Here is a 12476-nt window from a genome sequence, read left to right as displayed (position 1 = left end):
TTTGTATGCAGAGAAGGCACTAACAAGCCTGTGTTAATATGAAATTGATTGCAGTGATCATCTCTGGCAGAAGCATTGCTACCTCTGAAATAGGATTTATGTATGTATATTTTGTTAACTCCTCTGAGATACAGAAGCATTGAAGATGGTTATAATATGTGGATGGTGATATGGGGTTTTTGCCCTTCCCCTAAGAGGATGTGGATTTCAGTGACCTTCCTCCAGGCAGTTTACTTTAATATTACTGTTTGTTGTTACCTGCCTTCTCTGTACCTTTTCCAGCTTGATGTTTGTCAGTAGTTGTCATCTTTCTTGCATGGACCAGTACAAGTCTCGCATTTTCCTAAGTATTGACATCAGCAGGATATTTCCTTTTATAGTCAGCATTTTTCTGTTTTCTTCATTTCTTCTCACTATCTCTAAATATCATTGGTCTCTCGGTTTTGCCAGAGCAAATATATCTGCTTAGTGTTTGTTATAGGAAAATAAATTATTTTTTTAACAAAGTTGTTTTTCTTCAAACAGCCAACAGTACTTCCGCATTATTTATTTATTTATTTATGTATTTACTTTTGTTGACTAGGCTAGTCCAAATGAGCTGAGGGCCCCTTTTCAGTGCAGTCCCAGGGAGAAAAGCTCCATGGTATTAAGTGTGAGAGAGAAAGTTCAGATTAGCTGTTCAAGTGTTGCAAGAGTGTATCTAAATCCATCAGGAAGTGTGCTCTTTTTAGGTACCTTGTGCTAAACATTTTTGCAGCCAATGTCTGCTTTACTTAGGCCCAGAGATAAGTGTATAAGAGTGTGAATATTGTGCTAAATTCAAACAGGGCACAAAATTGAAAATAATGAAGGTTTTGAATTCTTATTATTTTATTTATTCTTTGTTGACTGGGTTAGCCCCACTAGGCTAGTAACCTCTTTTTCAGGGGAGACACAAAGTGGTATTTATGCCACTAGGGGAAATTTGGCCAGGGCATTGGGGACCTTCCTACACTGTGTTACTGTTTGTACAGAGGGATCACTTTAGATGCAACACTCCCTGCTTCCACTCTGAGTACAGTGACAGCTCATAGAAGTAGGGAGAAAACAGAAAGGTAATAATATGGATGTAGTAGAGAGTTGCGAAATGGAAGGAAATAATGTTGCCAGTAATGTTCATGATACGAAAGAGGAGATTGGTGTGGCAGAAGTGTTTAATGCTGTCGGAAATGCAAGTGAGCCTTGTAGGGAGTGAAATCCTGCTGCTTCTGAGTTAGAAAAGGCAGTCATGCCTTTTCAGTAGCAGTATGCAGATCTGAAGGAAAAGGCAGTTGTGCCTTTTGATTGATTCCAAGGATGTTTTACAACAAAACCTCTCATAAGAAGAGGTATCTACACAGGAATGTGTTGTAACAACTCTCCAGTCAGGAGGGTTGCGGAATGAGTCGCTTATGGACATGGTGGATTTGAGTGAGTCTGAGAGTGGTGAAGATGTGTCCTGGGGTGAGTTAATGGATAAAATTCAGAAGAAGGATGTTTACCAAGCAGAAGAGTCGATGGTGAAAGGAAAATCATATGCAGAGATGGTGAAGGCTGAAATTGAAAAAAGGAAAGAAGAAAAAGTAAAAGAAAGGTAACCGGTATAAAAAAAAAAGAGACTCTTTACAGTGCTAATCTAAAAGAAAGGGGATACCGAAGTAGACAGGTACAAGGTATGGGATGAAGTAATTACAGCTTTAGGAGGGAAAGCAGGTGAGATAAGAGCTTTTATACATATAAAGAAAGACCTTTTGTGACATTATTTTTGAGACTGGTCAAATAATGAAAACGTTTCTAGAAGAATATGAAAAAAAAAAAGAAAAACTGTTTGCCATGGAATTCATACGTATTTAAAACTTTTTATGGAAAAACAAAGAAAAATACTAATATATAGTTTAGGACTGATATAGAAAAAGAGACTGTAAAAAGACATGTATTAAAGTTATGCAAGGATGCATTAGATATGTCATACGTTTATGATGATAGAAGTTTATAAACTGGGATTTGGAATTGCAGTCTGATTTTGAAAAATTGAAAATGAGAACATTGTACATATTGCAAGAATTATAAATGCTGAAGGAAGCAAGGGCATGGTGACGTACTAGGGGCAGCCTAAAACATGTTTTCTATGTGGAGAAATTGACCATTTGATTAATAATTGTGTCAAAAGAAGATTTTTTTAAAGTGGAAATATAGGACATGGTATAAGAGGCTATGAATTAAGATGTTATAAATGTAATAAAAAGGGACATTTAGAGGTGGAATGTGAAGAAAAAGTAAGTGAGACAGAGTCAGAAGTAGTAGATACTTTAGTAAAGCAAAGTCAATAGATTGAACACAGAGAAAGAGTTAGAAATGGTGGATAACAGAACAAGAAAGAACAAGTATGTTGCACAGGGGGCAAGAAGTGCAAAAAAGGAGAATGAAGGATTTAATATAGATAAAGATGAGGAAGAAGATTCAGAGTTAAGTGATTGTGAAGATTTGAATTGGAATTAAGTTAAGCAAAAAAGAAATTCTAGTGATAAAAGGCTACAGGAGAGAAAAATAAATGTTACAGAAAGGTTTAAGAAAGAAAAAAGAAAGGATGAATATGATCACAGTAATACAATATCACTTGTAAATTGTTTGCACTACATGTTAATGGTTTAAATAAAGTTAGTAAGAAGAATAGGGATTTTGGAGTGGTGTAAAAAGCAGAAAAGTGATGATATATTAGAAGACATTAGATTTTTAATACAAGAAGAGGTCAAACAGAAGTATGGTGGGGAAAATGTGATTTGGAATTTAGGGAGAGAGACTTGTTCTGGGATATTCATTCTGTATAAAGATACAATAAAAATTCTAGACATCCTTTATGTAAGATGGAAGGATGATTTTTTAGAATTATTGCAATTTATGCATATGTAGCTATCAATATGGAAGTAATTGTAGTAGGAGATTTTGCTTATAATAAAGACAGCAGAAAAAAAGTCTATGATATTAAAGTAGGATTCGATATTATAAAATAAAGACAGTTCATTTGGGGGGAAAAGTACTTGGATACACAGTAGAGAAAAGAGCTGAAGTAGACTATTTTTTTTTTAATTTGAGCAGGTTTATTAATAGTAGAAGAAGGTACTCTGATGGCAAATTTTTTCAGGTCATTGGGCAATTTGGATTATATTAAATGGAAATTCCAAGCATATAAAAATAGGGAAGGGTTTGAAAAGAATAAATGAAATGAAATGGGATGATAAAGGGAAATTTGATGTATTGAAGTTAGAGCAAGATCATGGGAATTTTATAAGGATTAGTCTGAATGGTGGATGAGTTTTAACCAGAAGTATGAATAGACTTTCCATACATGTCAAGCAGAGCACCTCACTGGCCCTCTTCAGGAGAAATCTTGATGAGTGGATGGGAAATAGAAAGTTCACCCCGGGGATCACTCCAGTGGCTCTTTTTGACAGAGGCACTGGTAACTAAGTTTGGGTTGCATGATGCCAGGGTAATCCTATGGGCTAGGCTTGTAAAGGCTCCTGGGCTATGAGCTTAGTACACTCCTGTGAACCTAGGAGTTATTTAATATGGGAAAAATGAAAAATAAATGGAAAAAAATAAATTAAATCTAGTATTGATAGTTTAGAAAAGAATGAAAGTTTTTTAATTAAAGAACAAGAGTTATATGAGTTAAATCAGACAAAACTAGAACATCTATTGTATAAGCAAAGATATTTTTGCAGGAAAAAAGAGGAGATTACACCATTGCACCATATTTGAGTAAAATAATCAAGGAGAATAACAGCATTGTGAGAGAAATGAAAGATACATTAGGTATAATACATGATACAGAAAAGAAAATAATTTAAATAGTAAAACAGTGCATTAAGACATCAATACATGATACAGAAAAGAAAATCATTTAAATAGTAAAACAGTGCATTAAGACATCTTTTGCAGGACAAAGAATAAAAAACAATACAAAATGGAAGTTTTTCTCTGATAAAGATAAGGATTTGGAAAAGAAATTGTGGTAGAGGAATTAGAAAATATATTAAAAGTAGTTAACCTAGAATTGGCAGCAGGTCTGGATGGAATAGAATATGGGGTGTTTAAATCAGAGTCCACTTGTGTGTACCATATCTTTAAGAAGAATTTCAAGACATTACATGCATGTATAAATGTTGAGCACGAGCCATTCCTAGTGCCGTTTTGAGAATTCAGCCAGAGAGTAAGCATGTATGATTTCAGAAGTTAGTTTATATATAAATTACTTAAGTTAAAGTCAGTTAACTTCTGTTGTGATGTGTTTGTATAAAATAAAACTGCTTGATCAGAACCCACAAAGACTCTTCTGTTGTGTCCAGTGTAGGAGAATGACATGGTGTCAGAAGTGGGATCTCAGAGAATAATATTTGGAGCCATGAGGTGCAGAGATAACAGTGAAGGTAAACTAGGAGAAACGAGCATGAAAAAGAGCCAGAAAAGAATCAAAAGTAAAGTGGAGCATTGTAACACAAAATTTCCACCACTTGACAGGATCCCAATAAAGGCAGTCCCACAAAACAATCCGTGGTAGCAGTAAGGCACAAAACTTTTCAGTCAACGACCAGATAATAAAGAAACGGTTTATTAAATCTTAAAACAAAACAAGTTGATTAAGCGCTTTTATTTCTACTCTGGAAACTTCATCAGAATAATGAAATCTAGTATGCAGACATATTTATACTTAGTCAATATTCAGTTCCTTCCAATTAAGTCATTAATTCAGTAATCACTGTGGTTTGTGTTAAAGATACAGTACAAAATGTTAAAACCATATATATGTCATAAAACATAAATCAATATAAGTATAAATATAAAATTGGTACCATTATAAAACAAACATAAGAACACACCTGTGTATATGTATATATCTCTATCTCTCTCTAGCTTCGTAGAGTTTCAGTAGCTGTTGTTCTAACTAAATTTTATATGTAATAATGCAATAGTAATGTCTCGTAGTACACTATCTACGTACATAAATATAATTATCATATAAACATGTAGTATTTATCTATTTATATATGTATTACCATAGATTTTATACTTCAAATATTATATACATCTATGTTTAATATATTTAACATATTTATTTAATATACTTATTTATATGATAATTATATTTATGTACATAGTGTACTACGAGACATTACTATTGCATTATTACATATAAAATTTAGTTAGAAAATGGCTATTGAAACTCTATGAAGCTAGAGAGAGATAGAGATATATACATATTCATATACATAGGTGTGTTCTTATGTTTGTTTTATAATGGTACCAATTTTATATTTATACTTATATTTATTTATGTTTTATGACATATATATGGTTTTAACATTTTGTACTGTATCTTTAACACAAACCACAGTGATTACTGAATTAACTACTTAATTGGAAGGAATTAAATATTAATTAAGTATAAATATGTCTGCATACTAGATTTCATTATTCTGATGAAGTTTCCAGAGTGGAAATGAAAGCGCTTAATCAACTTTTATGTTTTAAGATTTAATAAACTGTTTCTTTATTATCTGGTCGTTGATTGAAAAGTTTAGTGCCTTACTGCTACCACGGATTGTTTTGTGGGACTGCCTTTATTGGGATCCTGTCAAGCGGAGGAAATTTTGTGTTACTAGTCTCCTTTCTTCTCCGTTTATCCATTTATTTGGTGTAAAGTGGAGCATTACAAGGGCACAAACTGCATTATTAAATAAACGAGAGGCACAAATAAGTTTCTTAACTAAAGGGAAATGTTTAAAATAATGACATTTGAGAAAACAATTATCAAAAAAGCAAAAAAAGCATGTTTAAGGGCAAAATGAGCATGTTTTAAGGGCAAAACGGGAAGGTTTAGAGTAAAATGAGCTCAAGAAAATTACAATAGGCATAAACAGAGATTAAACGAGCAAAGCGAATACAATAAGGGCAAAAAGGGCACATTAAACTTAAAGCAAGGCGACTGTATGTTTTTTGGCAGGGTGGTGTGTTTTGACATAAGTGCGACTTTGTATTGTATCAAGGGCATAACTAAAGTTATTCAAAGTGTCTCAAGGCGACTGTATGTTTTTTGGCAGGGTGGTGTGTTTTGGCATAAGTGCGACTTTGTATTGTATCAAGGGCATAACTAAAGTTATTCAAAGTGTCTCAAAGTGTGTAAGAGTGCTTGTGTGCTTATTACTGTGTATGCATTCCAAAGAGTTTATTTGTGTGCAAAGTGCAACTATTTCATGAAGTACAATCAAAGTATAGCCATTTTGAAAGTTTCTTGTGCTGGGTGTGTCTTTTTGCAAAATGCAGCCATTACAGAGTGCTTCTTGCACTGTAAAGAGTTGCCTAGCAAGGTACCGCCATTTTTTTATTTGCAAAGTGCAGTTACTTCGAAATGTTATTGACTCTGAGCTTCTCTTGCCCAGTTCATTTGCATTGTGAAGTCATATGAGATGTAATTTATCATCATTTTAAGAAACATTAGCAAGACAGTAATTTTAAGAGTATTACAGTGCCCTAGAGACTTATTTTGCAAAGTCCAGTTGCATAGAGGCTTGCACTGTGAAGTTGTTGACATGCTTCTTACACTAAGAGGTGATTTCTTGCAATAAAGTGATTCCAAAGTTGTTACAGTGCCTGAGAGTGTTGTTTCACAGAAAAGCCCAATAGGATCATTTCGAAAAGCCCAAAAGCATAATTTCAGAAGCACAAAGTTATAAAGTACTGGCATATGTGTATGTGTTCATGCTTATTTGCAAAACCCTTGGCTGGTATGTGTTAATATGGCAGATGGATTTTGAAAGCCCTTACCACTTGTATTTGGTCAGAATATTGCAGAGAACTGGAGAATATTTAAGCAAGAGTACGATATTTTTATACAAGCATCTTATTCCAATAAAGATGCATGCACCAAGGCATTTATTTTGTTAAACCTAGTTGGGTCAGAGACCATAGAAAGAGTGCATTCATTTGTGTATTCACCAACAGTATACGAGGGAGAAGGTGAAACTTCTCATATTGTTGTACAGGCTGAATCAAGGGAAGACCCTGAGTGTTTGAAGCACAAGTTCAGAGGAATTTGTTACCCCCAGACAAATATTAAATTAAAGAGGCATGATTTACATGAGAGATCAGAAACCAAGGGAAACTTTTGCAGCTTATATAACTGACCTCAGAAACAAAGCTAAAATGTGTCGGTTTGGTGACCTAAAAAATGCCATGACCCAGTCCTAGGCCAGCATGGATCCAAACTCTAGCACCTCCTTCAAGGCTTTTCCAAAGTCTGTACCTGAAGTTGAGGGGGCACCTTGGCTGATTATATCCGAGGGACCTAGGGGGATGGAGGAGATACCTACTTCCATTATTGAATCTTGCCAAGGGTGTGAACCTCTGAAGGTGCTTAAAGCAGACATCCTGCTGGAGAAGAAGCAGAAAACTAAGCATCTTTTCCCTGTTGCAATATCTCCATTGTGATTTACAGGATTTTACTCAGGGTTTGCTTAGTGCTTTAATTGCTCTGAAGCCTCCTTAAGGGGTGTCAATTCCTGCCCCTTCTGTGGTTTCCACCCCCCATTAAGAGGCCTATGCAATAGGATTCCCGGGATGAGGATGTGAATTCTGGTGAGGAATCCCATGCTTACTTTTCTTAAATTCCTTCCCCTCTAGACTGTGATTCCAAGGAACAAGATTCTTTGAGTCCAGATTCCCCCTTGGAAGGGTTATCTTTTGGAGATACTATTGCTGGCATGATGTTTTAAGTGGGATTGCTCCCAACTTTCTGACATCCAAAAGAAGTATTATCAACTTCTACAAATTGAGCCTCCCAAGCCATCTGCTGTCCTTCCTGTTTTGGCAGCCTTTTTGGACACCTTTACTGCTGCCTCTGTAGCTCCTGATTCTCAGCCTCCAACCCCCAAGAAACTTGACAGGTTCTACAAAGTGCCTGGGGATTACAAATCTTTGTATAAATGCCCTTATGCTGATCCTTCAGTAGTTTTGATTTCCTCTGATAAACCTTCTAAGCTGTTGCCATGTATTAAGCTTCTTCATTCAAATAAGGACAGTCGAGCCATGAAAAGGTTGGGTAAGAATGTATATACTGCTGCCACTGTGTCTTTTCAAGCTATTGACCAGGTATGTTTTGACTCTTCTTTCCCAGGTAACTAAGTTGGTTTCTGACTTTCCTGATTCTGATGGGAAGGCTTCTGCTCTTTTCCTGCTTTTGTCCACTTCCCAGATTACCCATCACTCAGTAAAATGCAGCTATGAGGTAGATGATGCCTCATCTAGGGCTGCTAGCTTTGGATCTGTGAAGAGGCGTTATTCTTGGCTGTATCTTTAGGCTTTACCTAATGATATTAAAGCCAAGCTTTTGGATGTCCCTTTGGATAACAAAAATCTTTTTGGGACACCTGCTGCTATTTAAGTCCCTCCTGGATAAGGATAAGGCCTTGCAAGAACTCAAAACATATTTTTGTCTCCCCCACCCCCAAATTCCAGATGAATTACCCTAAGTCTGCCTTTGCTCATAGACAGACTGACCCTCCTCCAAAAGATATGCAAGGTTCTATACATATTCCTCCTGGTAAGTCCACTCAGATGCCTTCATTTGAGGGCAAGCCTGTCTCCATTTGATGTTTCGCCTTCCCTTCCATTAACTAGTTCCCTTTGTCTCTCTGCCTTTCTTTCTGTCTTCCAAATTGGCATCAGATCACCTTTAGTCTCTTGGGTGCTGTCTATTTGTTAGAGGTATTTCTTGGTTTGGAACCCCCTCCCCCCTTCAGGCATTCCTCAACCTCCCATAGAAAAGCTTCCTCATTTTCCAGAGGTTCTGTGTTCCCTTTTGGATCAAGGCACCATTCACCATGTTCCACTCACCAAGATGGGAAAGCGGCTATACACCAGTATGTTTTGGGCTCCTCAGAAGGAGGGTACTTGGAGATCAATTCTGGATCTTTTTCTGCTCAGCACCTTTCCTCAAGGTTCCGTCTTCCTGGATGTTGTCTCTTCAGACCTTGTTTTCTCCTCTGCTTCTTCTTCTTCCCCAGGAAGACCTTAGGGATGCATACTTTCACATTTTCATTCATTTTGTGTTCAGCAAATTTTTACATTTATCTGTTTCTTCCTTTCATTTTCAATTCTCTGCTTTGCCCTTTGGCCTTTCTACTGCCCCAAGGATAGTCACCAAACGCCTTGCTCCTGTTGTTGTTTTTTGCAGGCTTCAGATGATACATAATTTTCACTATCTTGACGACCCACTTATTCAGTCTGCTTCTCCTGGCAGTCTGTTGCAGGATATATAGTTTACCATTTTTCTTTTATACAGTCTGGGGGTCACCATAACCCTCAAGAAATCAGTCCTGATGTCTTCTCAGGATCATGGTTTCCTCAGGTGCAGGCTCCAGACCATTCCCATACTAGCGTTCTCTCTCTCTCTGTCTGCTCCCAAGGTTGTGTCTCTGACAACCTTTTTCAGTCTCTTCTTCCTCTGCCCTCTCTGTCGGCCAGGGAATTTTCAGGGTTCTGGGATTTATAGCCTCCACTGTTCCCATGCTCCCTCTCACCAGGCTCAACATGAGGAATTTCAGTGCTACCTCAAATCAGTGTGGCTCCAACATTGCCACCCCCTGGAATTCCCTGATGTTCATCGTGTTTCACTGTTGCAGTCATGACTGTAGGGTTTTCCCCTGCCGGCAGGCAGTCCTCAGTCGGCCAGAATCCCAAAGTCTGGGTCCGGCATCGGCTGTTCAGCCATGCTCCCTGACGTCAGAGCACCAGGAGTACAAAGCTGACAGCCGACGCCATGTTCTCCAGTCTTTCTTGCCGTGCGGTGATAGCAGTTCGCAAGTGCCAGTCGGCTGACTCCTGACAATTTTTTCTGAAAAACTTCAGTCCGAAGACTTTCTTCTCCACTCAAAGCTAAGTACCCCGTTGGGGAAACTTTTTCCTGCTCCAGTCTGATGCCAGAAAAAGTTAATAATTGTATTTCATGCGGGAAGCAAATACCTCATAAGGATTTTCATTCTTACTGTATTCCTTGCTTAGGCCCTGACCACGACGTAGCTAGTTGTCGGTTTTATGCTAGATTCAATCAACGTACAATTAAACGAAGGTACGATTTTGCATTTCATTACTTCGGTAGGCGTTTTAACTACAAAATGTCGTCGGACACGGTTCCGGCTACCAGAGTTCACAAACGACGCAAGGACAAAGACAAGCCTCCGAGGTCCAAATCTGACCATATCGCACAAGCGGAGCCAGCTTCAGGTTCGGCCGTCGTCAGTGAGGCGCTTTTGCAGCCCCTGTCGGGCATTTCGGAACCGATGGCCGAAACAGACTCCCACGAGGAGCCAACTAGGCCTTTGAATATTTCTATTGCAGGACCTTCGGACAATGCTCCTTCAGATGGGTCCGGAGCCGCTGTGCAGGTACCGGCTTCTGAAGGGGTTTTCAGGCCTACTCAGCTTCTAATAAAGGGAAAGGCAAAGACTCCTTCCAAATCAAAGACTGCAACACAGGCCTCTTCTGAACCGGCTCCCATGTCACAGAAACAGTTACGTAAGATGGCGAAGGATTTACTTACTATGATTAGGGGTTCACATCCCCCTCCAGATAAAAGGCCAAGGCAGGAAGTTTATTATGATTCCTCTGAGCAGGCTTCTGTTTCTTCAGTTTCTTCTTCTGACCAGGAATATTCTTTCCCTTTTTATGAGGATTCTGATGCTGAGGAATCCATTCCTTCAGCTTCTCCCCCTGAGGATTTCTCTTTTGGGGAAACTTTGCATGAAATGAGGGAACATTTCCACTGGGAAGGACAGGAGTATTCAGAATCTAAGAAAAGACTAAGGGATTTTCTTCTTCTTCCCCAACATAGACCCCTGGCTATTCCTCCTGTTTTTGGATCAAAAGCTGAAGAGGTGATTAAAAAGATGGAGGACAAGGCGAAATCCATGCAAACAGTTAAAGATTTCTTACAAGTACAGCCACCCAGATTTAGCAGGAATTGGCCTACAAAAAATTGGTCCTTTCCCAATTCAGACAGGCCTCAAAGGGGTAGATATAGACGCTCCCGAGGAAGGCCTCAAACACAAGCTTCTTATAGACCAAGACAGTGGACTGCTTCCACCCCTAGGGGAGGAGAGGACAGGTCACAAACTCATAGGAAACAGACTCAATGACTCCCTCTGTTGGGCTGCAGGAACTTCTTGCCTGGAAGCCCCCCTCGGAGGAAAACTTTCTCTTTTTCATCAAAATTGGACTCGTATAACCCAAGACAAGTGGGTTCTGGATGTGGTTTCAAGAGGTTACAAATTCCATTTTCATACCCTGCCAAGGCCAAGCGGATGGCCAGACCTTCCAAAACATCAATGGACAGAGGCCTTAAACCAGGTGGAAGCTCTTTTGGCTATGAAAGCCATAGAACTAGTTCCACTTTCACAGATGGGACAAGGTTTTTACTCAAGGCTCTTTCTAGTCCCCAGGAAGCAAAACTCATCGAGACCCATTCTGGATCTGTCAGTCTTGAACACCTTTCTAGAGATTCCAAAATTCAAGATGCTTACTCTACAGCAGCTACTTCCAATGCTGTCCAAAAATGCATCAATGGTAACTTTGGATTTAAAGGAGGCATATTTACACATTCCCATCAGGCAGGAACGCAGAAAATATCTCAAGTTCAAGGCCGGATCGAGGCACTTTCAATTCTCTGCGCTGCCCTTTGGATTGTCTACTGCGCCCAGGGTCTTCACCAAATGCCTGGCTCCAGTAGTAGCTTACTGCAGACTCAAGGGAATTCAAATTTACCCTTATCTGGACAACTGTCTTATTCAGGCAGACAGCAAGGAGGTCTGTCTTCAGCATCTACGGTTTGTTCAGGATCTCCTCAAGTTCCTGGGATTCACTGTAAACATAAAAAAGTCAAATTTGACACCCTCACAACAGATAATTTTTCTAGGCGCTTCTTTAAACACAACAACCCAGATGGCATTTCTCACATACGAAAAACAGTTTCTGCTGGCTTCAACTTTCTAAACCTTGGCAACTTTAACTCCGCTATGCAAGGAGATTCCTGCAGGCTTTGGGTTACATGGCCTCCTGCATCCTTCTCGTACCATATGCAAGACTACACATGAGGAAAATACAGTGGTACTTAAAAAGTGTATGGTCTCAGCATTGCCACAGTTTAGACATACTGATCTCCGTCCTGCCTTGTCTTCAAAAGGAATTCCTTTGGTGGTCCAAGGCATGTACTCTAAACAAAGGGAAACCCTTCTGTCTGCCTCCTGCCACTCAGATTCTAACCACGGACGCCTCAGATTATGCTTGGGGAGCCCATTTTCAGGGCAACTGTCTGCAGGGTCTTTGGACAAAGGCTCAGAAGCACCTGCATATCAATTTAAAGGAAATGTTAGCCATTCAGAAAGCTCTAATGGCCTTCAGGAATC

General features: G+C 38.8%; 1 protein-coding gene across 2 annotated transcripts in view; it reads left to right on the top strand.

The window, feature by feature from the left end:
- The window catches only part of LOC122789345 (McKusick-Kaufman/Bardet-Biedl syndromes putative chaperonin-like), a 286212-nt gene that overhangs the window by 250253 nt on the left and 23483 nt on the right, over positions 1-12476 (top strand). The gene's annotated exons all lie outside the window — the stretch shown is intronic.

Source organism: Protopterus annectens, chromosome 1.part2 (genome assembly GCF_019279795.1).
Source record: "Protopterus annectens isolate FY-2018-M chromosome 1.part2, PAN1.0, whole genome shotgun sequence".
NCBI classification, from domain to species: domain Eukaryota; kingdom Metazoa; phylum Chordata; order Ceratodontiformes; family Protopteridae; genus Protopterus; species Protopterus annectens.
The sequence above is the reverse complement of the archived record's forward strand: the minus strand, read 5'-3'. Positions and strand labels throughout refer to the sequence as shown.